Source organism: Kogia breviceps, chromosome 3, assembly GCF_026419965.1.
Source record: "Kogia breviceps isolate mKogBre1 chromosome 3, mKogBre1 haplotype 1, whole genome shotgun sequence".
Classification (NCBI taxonomy): Eukaryota; Metazoa; Chordata; class Mammalia; order Artiodactyla; family Physeteridae; genus Kogia; species Kogia breviceps.
The window spans coordinates 127479422-127495354 of record NC_081312.1 but is presented as its reverse complement, the minus strand read 5'-3'; positions in this window follow the sequence as shown (position 1 = coordinate 127495354).

Genomic DNA, 15933 nt, shown 5'->3' with positions numbered 1-15933 from the left:
ATCAACAGATGAATGGATAAGAAGAGCTGGTCCGTGGACACAGTGGACTATTAGCCATGGAAAACAAGGAAACACTGCTCTTTGAGGCACCCGAGATGAGCCTAGAGATCATCACAGAACATGAGTTAAGTCGGAAAGCAAAAGGCATACCGTATGACATCACCTATAGGCGTTATCTAACAGCTGACACAAATGAACATATTTCCACAAAGAAAGACACTCACACACTTAGAAAACAAACTAAGCTTAAGTAAAATGAAAGGTGGGGGGAATGGATAAATTAAGATTAGTGTCACCATATGTGTACAAATACGTATTAAATATATATATCAAACAGACCGACCATATAGCAAGGGAGGTCACCAGAACAGTCTGCAATAATTTACATGGGAAGAGGATCTGTACAAGAATATCTATATCTATATCTATATCTATATCTATATATAGATATATATATATATATATAAAACGTACAAATGAACCAGATTCTGTACATATAGGACCAACAGTATTCTAATCATTACCCCGATTTAAACAAATTAAAAGAGCGAACAAGAAGTAATGTGACATACACTTCTGGGGTTTTTTCCTGGCACATTCCATTCTAATTGACAACCTGGGAACAGGACTTCCAGAAGGCTCTGCTGCCCTAGTAACCAGATGTGGGAATGTAGCAATGCTGACGCCTTGTGGCCGTTTCCCACAGCAGCAGCTTTAAAGTCAGTGCTAATGGTCACTCAATATTCACACCCATTGCAGGCTTGTAAATGACACCTGCCCTCCAGAACAAAATCCTGGGGTCGAAAATCGACCAAAAAAGTCGAAAGAGGGCAACCTTCCAAGAAGACAATTTCGAGAGGTTTATTGTACTCACGGTTTTTTTTTTTTCTGTTTTTGTTTAACAGAATAAAAAAAGGCGTGGAAAAATGCTGAACCTTAGGAATTATTAGACACGAAAATACACGTTACAATAACCTATCATGTCACACGACTCAGCATGGCCAGCAGCAAAACTTCTGCAAACAAGAAATGCTGACGGGGTGGTGAAGAAATGCGTACCCTCGGTTCTAAGTGGGACGTGGTAAGAGCCCCTAAGGAAAACACAGTGGAGTTGCCTGGAAAGGGTCAACATTGAGCGACCGTTCAATCAAGCATAGCCACTGCTGGGTCTATCACCTGAGAGGATGAGAATCAAAAAGACACGGGCTGGCAATCCTGCAATCCAGCAATGTTTACCATAGCCAACACTTGGAAGCAATGAAAATGCCCAGCCACAGAGGAATGCAGAAAGGAGCAGTGGTCCATGGACACAATGGAAGAGTACTCCAGTGAAAAGTAGAAATTCCATTTTAAAAACAGATATAAGTAAGGAGACATCAGCTTTGGGGGGTTTCTCCAGACACATCCCACCGTCATTGATAACCGAGGAACACCACTGGCAGGAAGGTCTGCTTCACTAGTTACCAGAGTGGGAAACGCAGAAATGCTGCAGCCCTCTGGCCGTTACGTGCAACGGCAGCTTGAAAACCCGTGCTAATGGTCACTTCGTGTGCACAAGTTCTGGAGGGCTGTCAATGAAACCTGCCCTCAAAATGTCTTGAGGGAGGTAGTGGCCAAAATATTTCAAAAGGCGGCACATAGTTCAAGAAAAGAATGGGATGAGGTAAGCTACACACACAGTTTGAAGGAAAAAAGGACATCCCTGAAAGCTCAATTTCAAGGCTTTATGAGACGCATGCAAATCCAACCACAGAGGTATGGGCTCACACCAGTCAGAAGAACCATCAGCAACAAGACTACCAACAATTCATGCTGAAGGGGTTGTGGAGAAGTGCATACCCTCTAGGTTAAGTGGGACTTTGCCGCCAGCCGCGGCGGGTCCTCAAAGTGTAGCAACAACCGACGAGAGGGGGTAGGGAACTGAACGCACCAAGGTATGGGATCAGAAGGGCACAAGCAACTGACGCTTGCAAGGCAAGTTTAATAACAAAGCCTAGCCGTATATATACCCCTAAAGCAGGGAATTTGCTTCGTCACGCCTTATCGGCATCAGCTGGTTGGTTGGCTTCTCGGCTTAGTGACACCTTATCAGCATCAGCTGTTTGGTTGGCTGCTCGGCTTCTCCCTCAAAGGCACCAATTTCCCCTCCAGGGTTGCTTTTCCTAGCTTTAGGGAACAACCAGGGACTCCCAGTAACTGAGCAGGTCCCTGGAGCGATTTGGCCAAAGGCCATCTCCTTTTGTATGTTCATACCATAAAGTCCAGGATGCATACCAAGGAGAGTACAGTCGGGCCCTGAGGCTTAGGAGGGTCTTAGTGGCGCCTTCCTCAGAGGGCAATGCTCGCCACAGGACTTCACCTGGTAAGAGACACTAATGGGAACAGAATGGAGGTGCCTTTACAAGGTAAACACTGAGTTACGATATGATCCAGCAGGCACACTCGTGGGCCCATAACCTAAGAAAGAAGACAGAAGTGGAAAGACACAGGCAGGCAAATCTGCATTGCAGGAGTATTACAATAGCCAGGACATGGAAGCAACCAGAAAGTCCATCAACAGATGAGTGGACAAAGAAGAACAGGGACCTGAACAGATGGAATATTAGCCAAGGAACAAAAGGAAACAATGCCATCAACAGCACCATCGGTGAGGCTAGAGTTCATCACGCACCTTGCAGTAAGTCACAGAGCGAAAGATACATAGCCTACGATATCACTTATAGGTGTTCCCTGAAAATTGATATCACTGAAGATATTTCCACAGAGAAAGGCAATCACAGATGCAATAAACAGATTTATGGTTCACCCATGGACAGGTGTGAGAATTGTGTACATTAGGAAATTGGGTTTAAGAGAGAGATACAAACACAGGTGAAATACAAAATCACCAAAGGCCTACGGAATACCAAGAGAAGAGTACTCAACATTGTGTCATAAGCTACATGGGAAAAGGATCCAAAGAAGACTAGATACATGTTTATGTGTAAAAGAGCCACATCTTTCACACCTACAACAAGCAAAACATTGTAATCAAACTTGCTGTGAGAAACAATAAACATTGAATTAAAAAACGAACAAGTCAGTCGTGAGGCACAAACATAAGGGGCTTTTTCCTGGCACAGTCCATTCTAATTGACAACCGAGAATACGACTTCCACGGAGGCTCTGTTACCCGAGTAACCAGGTTTGGTAAAGGAGACCTGCTGCCGCCTTGTGGCCGTTTCTCAAAACAGCAGCTTTAAACCCAGTGCTAATGGTCACTTGATATTCAAAATCATTGCAGGCCTATAAATGACACCTGCCCTCAAAAACGATTCTTGGGTCGTCAATCGAGGAAAAAAACTCAAAAGATGTGCACACTTCAAAACGACAATTTCAAGAGGCATATTTTGTGCACATTTTGTCTTCTCTTTCTTTCTCTTGTGATAAATAAAAGGGCATGGAAAAATGCTCAACATCAGGAATTAATAAAGCCATGCAAATCCAGTCGACAGAAACGTTCACCCACCGTCGTCAGAATGATCATCAGCCACAGAGTCTACAAAGAATAAATGCTCAAGGTGTTTTAGAGAACTCTGTGCCCTCTAGCGGCCGCTGGGACGTTACCTGGTAACAGCTAGTAGTGAGGACACCGTGGAGGTGCATTGAAAGGTAAAAATTGAGCTAACCTGTAATCGGGTAGGCCCACTGATGGGCCTATCTCCCGAGTAGACCAAAATCAAAAAGACACAGGCTGGCCATCCTGCGCTGCAGCAACATGTACCATCGCCAAGACTTGGAAGAAACCCAAATGTCCATCAACAGAACAATGCACCAAGAAGAAGGGGGCCCATGTGCACAATGGAACATGAGCCACGGAAGAGCATGCAACAGTGCCGCTGGCACCACCGTAGAAGGATCTAGAGATACCCACCCAGAAGGAAGTACGAAAGAAACCGAAATAGAAATATCCTATGACATCACTTATAGCTGTTACTTCAACATTGATACCCATGAAGTCATTTCCAAGAGAAGGCCGTGCATAGATGCAGAAAACCAACTATGCTTAACCAAGTGGAAAGGTGTAAGGAATGTATGAATTTGGATATGGGGGTTTACAGACATGTACTGATACACATGACATATATAATCACAAAATACCTAAGGAATACCAAGAGAGGTCGACTCAACACTCTGTAATAACCTACACGGAAAAGGATCCAAAGATGAATAGATTGATACATACATATGATGAACCAGATGCAGTACACCTAGAACACACACCACATTTTTACTCAATTGGCTGTGATACTAGATAACAATTAAATTTTAAAAAACACACAAGAAGTAAGGAGATATAAGCTCTTGGGGGTTTGCCCTGACACACTGCACTCTCATTTGCAGCCTACTAACACAATTTCCAGGAAGCCTCTGTTGCAGGAAAACCCAGAGTTGGAAATGGAGAAATGCTGCCGCCTTGTGGCCGTTTCCCGCAAGAGCGGCTTCAAACGCATAGCTATGGGTCACTTAACATTCATAAGGACTCAGGCCTCTAAAAGACACCTGCCCTCAAAAAAAAAAATGTCCTGAGCTCGGCCGTGGCGAAAAAAATTCAAAGCAGGCAAATGTGTCAAAGAGATAGTATGATAGAGGTAAGTTTTACTCACTCTTTATCAAAAAAAGGAAAATGGAGAAAAGCTCAACCTCAGGAATTATCAGACTCCTCTAAGCTACAAAAAGCTTTCAGCTCACCCAAGTTAACTACCGTCAGCCAAAAGACTACAAACAATAAATGCTGAAGGGGTTTTAGAGAACTCTGTTCCCTCTGTCTGTGGAGGACATGTGTAGTTGTAACAGCCAATAATGAGAACAGAAAGGAGCTGCGTTTTCAATTAAAAATTGAGCCACCCTTCCATCCAGAACACCCACAGCCGAGCCTCTCACCTGAGAAGACAGGCTGCAAGAGCTGCACTCCACGAGTTTTCACAGTAGCCAAGACACCGAAGCAACCCAAATGTCCATCAACAGATGAATGGATAAGAAGAGCTGGTCCGTGGACACAGTGGACTATTAGCCATGGAAAACAAGGAAACACTGCTCTTTGAGGCACCCGAGATGAGCCTAGAGATCATCACAGAACATGAGTTAAGTCGGAAAGCAAAAGGCATACCGTATGACATCACCTATAGGCGTTATCTAACAGCTGACACAAATGAACATATTTCCACAAAGAAAGACACTCACACACTTAGAAAACAAACTAAGCTTAAGTAAAATGAAAGGTGGGGGGAATGGATAAATTAAGATTAGTGTCACCATATGTGTACAAATACGTATTAAATATATATATCAAACAGACCGACCATATAGCAAGGGAGGTCACCAGAACAGTCTGCAATAATTTACATGGGAAGAGGATCTGTACAAGAATATATATCTATATCTATATCTATATCTATATCTATATCTATATCTATATATAGATATATATATATATATATAAAACGTACAAATGAACCAGATTCTGTACATATAGGACCAACAGTATTCTAATCATTACCCCGATTTAAACAAATTAAAAGAGCGAACAAGAAGTAATGTGACATACACTTCTGGGGTTTTTTCCTGGCACATTCCATTCTAATTGACAACCTGGGAACAGGACTTCCAGAAGGCTCTGCTGCCCTAGTAACCAGATGTGGGAATGTAGCAATGCTGACGCCTTGTGGCCGTTTCCCACAGCAGCAGCTTTAAAGTCAGTGCTAATGGTCACTCAATATTCACACCCATTGCAGGCTTGTAAATGACACCTGCCCTCCAAAACAAAATCCTGGGGTCGAAAATCGACCAAAAAAGTCGAAAGAGGGCAACCTTCCAAGAAGACAATTTCGAGAGGTTTATTGTACTCACGGTTTTTTTTTTCTGTTTTTGTTTAACAGAATAAAAAAAGGCGTGGAAAAATGCTGAACCTTAGGAATTATTAGACACGAAAATACACGTTACAATAACCTATCATGTCACACGACTCAGCATGGCCAGCAGCAAAACTTCTGCAAACAAGAAATGCTGACGGGGTGGTGAAGAAATGCGTACCCTCGGTTCTAAGTGGGACGTGGTAAGAGCCCCTAAGGAAAACACAGTGGAGTTGCCTGGAAAGGGTCAACATTGAGCGACCGTTCAATCAAGCATAGCCACTGCTGGGTCTATCACCTGAGAGGATGAGAATCAAAAAGACACGGGCTGGCAATCCTGCAATCCAGCAATGTTTACCATAGCCAACACTTGGAAGCAATGAAAATGCCCAGCCACAGAGGAATGCAGAAAGGAGCAGTGGTCCATGGACACAATGGAAGAGTACTCCAGTGAAAAGTAGAAATTCCATTTTAAAAACAGATATAAGTAAGGAGACATCAGCTTTGGGGGGTTTCTCCAGACACATCCCACCGTCATTGATAACCGAGGAACACCACTGGCAGGAAGGTCTGCTTCACTAGTTACCAGAGTGGGAAACGCAGAAATGCTGCAGCCCTCTGGCCGTTACGTGCAACGGCAGCTTGAAATCCCGTGCTAATGGTCACTTCGTGTGCACAAGTTCTGGAGGGCTGTCAATGAAACCTGCCCTCAAAATGTCTTGAGGGAGGTAGTGGCCAAAATATTTCAAAAGGCGGCACATAGTTCAAGAAAAGAATGGGATGAGGTAAGCTACACACACAGTTTGAAGGAAAAAAGGACATCCCTGAAAGCTCAATTTCAAGGCTTTATGAGACGCATGCAAATCCAACCACACAGGTATCGGCTCACACCAGTCAGAAGAACCATCAGCAACAAGACTACCAACAATTCATGCTGAAGGGGTTGTGGAGAAGTGCATACCCTCTAGGTTAAGTGGGACTTTGCCGCCAGCCGCGGCGGGTTCTCAAAGTGTAGCAACAACCGACGAGAGGGGGTAGGGAACTGAACGCACCAAGGTATGGGATCAGAAGGGCACAAGCAACTGACGCTTGCAAGGCAAGTTTAATAACAAAGCCTAGCCGTATATATACCCCTAAAGCAGGGAATTTGCTTCGTCACGCCTTATCGGCATCAGCTGGTTGGTTGGCTTCTCGGCTTAGTGACACCTTATCAGCATCAGCTGTTTGGTTGGCTGCTCGGCTTCTCCCTCAAAGGCACCAATTTCCCCTCCAGGGTTGCTTTTCCTAGCTTTAGGGAACAACCAGGGACTCCCAGTAACTGAGCAGGTCCCTGGAGCGATTTGGCCAAAGGCCATCTCCTTTTGTATGTTCATACCATAAAGTCCAGGATGCATACCAAGGAGAGTACAGTCGGGCCCTGAGGCTTAGGAGGGTCTTAGTGGCGCCTTCCTCAGAGGGCAATGCTCGCCACAGGACTTCACCTGGTAAGAGACACTAATGGGAACAGAATGGAGGTGCCTTTACAAGGTAAACACTGAGTTACGATATGATCCAGCAGGCACACTCGTGGGCCCATAACCTAAGAAAGAAGACAGAAGTGGAAAGACACAGGCAGGCAAATCTGCATTGCAGGAGTATTACAATAGCCAGGACATGGAAGCAACCAGAAAGTCCATCAACAGATGAGTGGACAAAGAAGAACAGGGACCTGAACAGATGGAATATTAGCCAAGGAACAAAAGGAAACAATGCCATCAACAGCACCATCGGTGAGGCTAGAGTTCATCACGCACCTTGCAGTAAGTCACAGAGCGAAAGATACATAGCCTACGATATCAGTTATAGGTGTTTCCTAAAAATTGATATCACTGAAGATATTTCCACAGAGAAAGGCAATCACAGATGCAATAAAGAGATTTATGGTTCACCCATGGACAGGTGTGAGAATTGTGTACATTAGGAAATTGGGTTTAAGAGAGAGATACAAACACAGGTGAAATACAAAATCACCAAAGGCCTATGGAATACCAAGAGAAGAGTACTCAACATTGTGTCATAAGCTACATGGGAAAAGGATCCAAAGACGACTAGATACGTGTTTATGTATAAAAGAGCCACATCTTTCACACCTACAACAAGCAAAACATTGTAATCAAACTTGCTGTGAGAAACAATAAACATTGAATTAAAAAACGAACAAGTCAGTCGTGAGGCACAAACATAAGGGGCTTTTTCCTGGCACAGTCCATTCTAATTGACAACCGAGAATACGACTTCCACGGAGGCTCTGTTGCCCGAGTAACCAGGTTTGGTAAAGGAGACCTGCTGCCGCCTTGTGGCCGTTTCTCAAAACAGCAGCTTTAAACCCAGTGCTAATGGTCACTTGATATTCAAAATCATTGCAGGCCTATAAATGACACCTGCCCTCAAAAACGATTCTTGGGTCGTCCATCGAGGAAAAAAACTCAAAAGACGTGCACACTTCAAAACGACAATTTCAAGAGGCATATTTTGTGCACATTTTGTCTTCTCTTTCTTTCTCTTGTGATAAATAAAAGGGCATGGAAAAATGCTCAACATCAGGAATTAATAAAGCCATGCAAATCCAGTCGACAGAAACGTTCACCCACCGTCGTCAGAATGATCATCAGCCACAGAGTCTACAAAGAATAAATGCTCAAGGTGTTTTAGAGAACTCTGTGCCCTCTAGCGGCCGCTGGGACGTAACCTGGTAACAGCTAGTAGTGAGAACACCGTGGAGGTGCATTGAAAGGTAAAAATTGAGCTAACCTGTAATCGGGTAGGCCCACTGATGGGCCTATCTCCCGAGTAGACCAAAATCAAAAAGACACAGGCTGGCCATCCTGCGCTGCAGCAACATGTACCATAGCCAAGACTTGGAAGAAACCCAAATGTCCATCAACAGAACAATGCACCAAGAAGAAGGGGGCCCATGTGCACAATGGAACATGAGCCACGGAAGAGCATGCAACAGTGCCGCTGGCACCACCGTAGAAAGATCTAGAGATACCCACCCAAAAGGAAGTACGAAAGAAACCGAAATAGAAATATCCTATGACATCACTTATAGCTGTTACTTCAACATTGATACCCATGAAGTCATTTCCAAGAGAAGGCCGTGCATAGATGCAGAAAACCAACTATGCTTAACCAAGTGGAAAGGTGTAAGGAATGTATGAATTTGGATATGGGGGTTTACAGACATGTACTGATACATATGAAATATATAATCACAAAATACCTAAGGAATACCAAGAGAGGTCGACTCAACACTCTGTAATAACCTACACGGGAAAGGATCCAAAGATGAATAGATTGATACATACATATGATGAACCAGATGCAGTACACCTAGAACACACACCACATTTTTATCCAATTGGCTGTGATACTGGATAACAATTAAATTTTAAAAAACACACAAGAAGTAAGGAGATATAAGCTCTTGGGGGTTTGCCCTGACACACTGCACTCTCATTTGCAGCCTACTAACACAATTTCCAGGAAGCCTCTGTTGCAGGAAAACCCAGAGTTGGAAATGGAGAAATGCTGCCGCCTTGTGGCCGTTTCCCGCAAGAGCGGCTTTAAACGCATAGCTATGGGTCACTTAACATTCACAAGGACTCAGGCCTCTAAAAGACACCTGCCCTCAAAAAAAAAATGTCCTGAGCTCGGCAGTGGTGAAAAAAATTCGAAGGAGGCAAATGTGTCAAAGAGATAGTATGAAGAGGTAAGTTTTACTCACTCTTTATCAAAAAAAGCAAAATGGAGAAAAGCTCAACCTCAGGAATGATCAGACTCCTCTAAGCTACAAAAAGCTTTCAGCTCACCCAAGTTAACTACCGTCAGCCAAAAGACTACAAACAATAAATGCTGAAGGGGTTTTAGAGAACTCTGTTCCCTCTGTCTGCGGAGGACATGTCTAGTTGTAACAGCCAATAATGAGAACAGAAAGGAGCTGCGTTTTCAATTAAAAATTGAGCCACCCTTCCATCCAGAACACCCACAGCCGAGCCTCTCACCTGAGAAGACAGGCTGCAAGAGCTGCACTCCACGAGTTTTCACAGTAGCCAAAGACACCGAAGCAACCCAAATGTCCATCAACAGATGAATGGATAAGAAGAGCTGGTCCGTGGACACAGTGGACTATTAGCCATGGAAAACAAGGAAACACTGCTCTTTGAGGCACCCGAGATGAGCCTAGAGATCATCACAGAACATGAGTTAAGTCGGAAAGCAAAAGGCATACCGTATGACATCACCTATAGGCGTTATCTAACAGCTGACACAAATGAACATATTTCCACAAAGAAAGACACTCACACACTTAGAAAACAAACTAAGCTTAAGTAAAATGAAAGGTGGGGGGAATGGATAAATTAAGATTAGTGTCACCATATGTGTACAAATACGTATTAAATATATATATCAAACAGACCGACCATATAGCAAGGGAGGTCACCAGAACAGTCTGCAATAATTTACATGGGAAGAGGATCTGTACAAGAATATCTATATCTATATCTATATCTATATCTATATATAGATATATATATATATATATATAAAACGTACAAATGAACCAGATTCTGTACATATAGGACCAACAGTATTCTAATCATTACCCCGATTTAAACAAATTAAAAGAGCGAACAAGAAGTAATGTGACATACACTTCTGGGGTTTTTTCCTGGCACATTCCATTCTAATTGACAACCTGGGAACAGGACTTCCAGAAGGCTCTGCTGCCCTAGTAACCAGATGTGGGAATGTAGCAATGCTGACGCCTTGTGGCCGTTTCCCACAGCAGCAGCTTTAAAGTCAGTGCTAATGGTCACTCAATATTCACACCCATTGCAGGCTTGTAAATGACACCTGCCCTCCAAAACAAAATCCTGGGGTCGAAAATCGACCAAAAAAGTCGAAAGAGGGCAACCTTCCAAGAAGACAATTTCGAGAGGTTTATTGTACTCACGGTTTTTTTTTTTTCTGTTTTTGTTTAACAGAATAAAAAAAGGCGTGGAAAAATGCTGAACCTTAGGAATTATTAGACACGAAAATACACGTTACAATAACCTATCATGTCACACGACTCAGCATGGCCAGCAGCAAAACTTCTGCAAACAAGAAATGCTGACGGGGTGGTGAAGAAATGCGTACCCTCGGTTCTAAGTGGGACGTGGTAAGAGCCCCTAAGGAAAACACAGTGGAGTTGCCTGGAAAGGGTCAACATTGAGCGACCGTTCAATCAAGCATAGCCACTGCTGGGTCTATCACCTGAGAGGATGAGAATCAAAAAGACACGGGCTGGCAATCCTGCAATCCAGCAATGTTTACCATAGCCAACACTTGGAAGCAATGAAAATGCCCAGCCACAGAGGAATGCAGAAAGGAGCAGTGGTCCATGGACACAATGGAAGAGTACTCCAGTGAAAAGTAGAAATTCCATTTTAAAAACAGATATAAGTAAGGAGACATCAGCTTTGGGGGGTTTCTCCAGACACATCCCACCGTCATTGATAACCGAGGAACACCACTGGCAGGAAGGTCTGCTTCACTAGTTACCAGAGTGGGAAACGCAGAAATGCTGCAGCCCTCTGGCCGTTACGTGCAACGGCAGCTTGAAAACCCGTGCTAATGGTCAGTTCGTGTGCACAAGTTCTGGAGGGCTGTCAATGAAACCTGCCCTCAAAATGTCTTGAGGGAGGTAGTGGCCAAAATATTTCAAAAGGCGGCACATAGTTCAAGAAAAGAATGGGATGAGGTAAGCTACACACACAGTTTGAAGGAAAAAAGGACATCCCTGAAAGCTCAATTTCAAGGCTTTATGAGACGCATGCAAATCCAACCACAGAGGTATGGGCTCACACCAGTCAGAAGAACCATCAGCAACAAGACTACCAACAATTCATGCTGAAGGGGTTGTGGAGAAGTGCATACCCTCTAGGTTAAGTGGGACTTTGCCGCCAGCCGCGGCGGGTCCTCAAAGTGTAGCAACAACCGACGAGAGGGGGTAGGGAACTGAACGCACCAAGGTATGGGATCAGAAGGGCACAAGCAACTGACGCTTGCAAGGCAAGTTTAATAACAAAGCCTAGCCGTATATATACCCCTAAAGCAGGGAATTTGCTTCGTCACGCCTTATCGGCATCAGCTGGTTGGTTGGCTTCTCGGCTTAGTCACACCTTATCAGCATCAGCTGTTTGGTTGGCTGCTCGGCTTCTCCCTCAAAGGCACCAATTTCCCCTCCAGGGTTGCTTTTCCTAGCTTTAGGGAACAACCAGGGACTCCCAGTAACTGAGCAGGTCCCTGGAGCGATTTGGCCAAAGGCCATCTCCTTTTGTATGTTCATACCATAAAGTCCAGGATGCATACCAAGGAGAGTACAGTCGGGCCCTGAGGCTTAGGAGGGTCTTAGTGGCGCCTTCCTCAGAGGGCAATGCTCGCCACAGGACTTCACCTGGTAAGAGACACTAATGGGAACAGAATGCAGGTGCCTTTACAAGGTAAACACTGAGTTACGATATGATCCAGCAGGCACACTCGTGGGCCCATAACCTAAGAAAGAAGACAGAAGTGGAAAGACACAGGCAGGCAAATCTGCATTGCAGGAGTATTACAATAGCCAGGACATGGAAGCAACCAGAAAGTCCATCAACAGATGAGTGGACAAAGAAGAACAGGGACCTGAACAGATGGAATATTAGCCAAGGAACAAAAGGAAACAATGCCATCAACAGCACCATCGGTGAGGCTAGAGTTCATCACGCACCTTGCAGTAAGTCACAGAGCGAAAGATACATAGCCTACGATATCACTTATAGGTGTTCCCTGAAAATTGATATCACTGAAGATATTTCCACAGAGAAAGGCAATCACAGATGCAATAAACAGATTTATGGTTCACCCATGGACAGGTGTGAGAATTGTGTACATTAGGAAATTGGGTTTAAGAGAGAGATACAAACACAGGTGAAATACAAAATCACCAAAGGCCTACGGAATACCAAGAGAAGAGTACTCAACATTGTGTCATAAGCTACATGGGAAAAGGATCCAAAGAAGACTAGATACATGTTTATGTGTAAAAGAGCCACATCTTTCACACCTACAACAAGCAAAACATTGTAATCAAACTTGCTGTGAGAAACAATAAACATTGAATTAAAAAACGAACAAGTCAGTCGTGAGGCACAAACTTAAGGGGCTTTTTCCTGGCACAGTCCATTCTAATTGACAACCGAGAATACGACTTCCACGGAGGCTCTGTTACCCGAGTAACCAGGTTTGGTAAAGGAGACCTGCTGCCGCCTTGTGGCCGTTTCTCAAAACAGCAGCTTTAAACCCAGTGCTAATGGTCACTTGATATTCAAAATCATTGCAGGCCTATAAATGACACCTGCCCTCAAAAACGATTCTTGGGTCGTCAATCGAGGAAAAAAACTCAAAAGATGTGCACACTTCAAAACGACAATATCAAGAGGCATATTTTGTGCACATTTTGTCTTCTCTTTCTTTCTCTTGTGATAAATAAAAGGGCATGGAAAAATGCTCAACATCAGGAATTAATAAAGCCATGCAAATCCAGTCGACAGAAACGTTCACCCACCGTCGTCAGAATGATCATCAGCCACAGAGTCTACAAAGAATAAATGCTCAAGGTGTTTTAGAGAACTCTGTGCCCTCTAGCGGCCGCTGGGACGTTACCTGGTAACAGCTAGTAGTGAGAACACCGTGGAGGTGCATTGAAAGGTAAAAATTGAGCTAACCTGTAATCGGGTAGGCCCACTGATGGGCCTATCTCCCGAGTAGACCAAAATCAAAAAGACACAGGCTGGCCATCCTGCGCTGCAGCAACATGTACCATCGCCAAGACTTGGAAGAAACCCAAATGTCCATCAACAGAACAATGCACCAAGAAGAAGGGGGCCCATGTGCACAATGGAACATGAGCCACGGAAGAGCATGCAACAGTGCCGCTGGCACCACCGTAGAAGGATCTAGAGATACCCACCCAGAAGGAAGTACGAAAGAAACCGAAATAGAAATATCCTATGACATCACTTATAGCTGTTACTTCAACATTGATACCCATGAAGTCATTTCCAAGAGAAGGCCGTGCATAGATGCAGAAAACCAACTATGCTTAACCAAGTGGAAAGGTGTAAGGAATGTATGAATTTGGATATGGGGGTTTACAGACATGTACTGATACACATGACATATATAATCACAAAATACCTAAGGAATACCAAGAGAGGTCGACTCAACACTCTGTAATAACCTACACGGAAAAGGATCCAAAGATGAATAGATTGATACATACATATGATGAACCAGATGCAGTACACCTAGAACACACACCACATTTTTACTCAATTGGCTGTGATACTAGATAACAATTAAATTTTAAAAAACACACAAGAAGTAAGGAGATATAAGCTCTTGGGGGTTTGCCCTGACACACTGCACTCTCATTTGCAGCCTACTAACACAATTTCCAGGAAGCCTCTGTTGCAGGAAAACCCAGAGTTGGAAATGGAGAAATGCTGCCGCCTTGTGGCCGTTTCCCGCAAGAGCGGCTTTAAACGCATAGCTATGGGTCACTTAACATTCACAAGGACTCAGGCCTCTAAAAGACACCTGCCCTCAAAAAAAAAATGTCCTGAGCTCGGCAGTGGTGAAAAAAATTCGAAGGAGGCAAATGTGTCAAAGAGATAGTATGAAGAGGTAAGTTTTACTCACTCTTTATCAAAAAAAGCAAAATGGAGAAAAGCTCAACCTCAGGAATGATCAGACTCCTCTAAGCTACAAAAAGCTTTCAGCTCACCCAAGTTAACTACCGTCAGCCAAAAGACTACAAACAATAAATGCTGAAGGGGTTTTAGAGAACTCTGTTCCCTCTGTCTGCGGAGGACATGTCTAGTTGTAACAGCCAATAATGAGAACAGAAAGGAGCTGCGTTTTCAATTAAAAATTGAGCCACCCTTCCATCCAGAACACCCACAGCCGAGCCTCTCACCTGAGAAGACAGGCTGCAAGAGCTGCACTCCACGAGTTTTCACAGTAGCCAAAGACACCGAAGCAACCCAAATGTCCATCAACAGATGAATGGATAAGAAGAGCTGGTCCGTGGACACAGTGGACTATTAGCCATGGAAAACAAGGAAACACTGCTCTTTGAGGCACCCGAGATGAGCCTAGAGATCATCACAGAACATGAGTTAAGTCGGAAAGCAAAAGGCATACCGTATGACATCACCTATAGGCGTTATCTAACAGCTGACACAAATGAACATATTTCCACAAAGAAAGACACTCACACACTTAGAAAACAAACTAAGCTTAAGTAAAATGAAAGGTGGGGGGAATGGATAAATTAAGATTAGTGTCACCATATGTGTACAAATACGTATTAAATATATATATCAAACAGACCGACCATATAGCAAGGGAGGTCACCAGAACACTCTGCAATAATTTACATGGGAAGAGGATCTGTACAAGAATCTATATCTATATCTATATCTATATCTATATCTATATATATATATATATATATATAAAACGTACAAATGAACCAGATTCTGTACATATAGGACCAACAGTATTCTAATCATTACCCCGATTTAAACAAATTAAAAGAGCGAACAAGAAGTAATGTGACATACACTTCTGGGGTTTTTTCCTGGCACATTCCATTCTAATTGACAACCTGGGAACAGGACTTCCAGAAGGCTCTGCTGCCCTAGTAACCAGATGTGGGAATGTAGCAATGCTGACGCCTTGTGGCCGTTTCCCACAGCAGCAGCTTTAAAGTCAGTGCTAATGGTCACTCAATATTCACACCCATTGCAGGCTTGTAAATGACACCTGCCCTCCAAAACAAAATCCTGGGGTCGAAAATCGACCAAAAAAGTCGAAAGAGGGCAACCTTCCAAGAAGACAATTTCGAGAGGTTTATTGTACTCACGGTTTTTTGTTTTCTGTTTTTGTTTAACAGAATAAAAAAAGGCGTGGA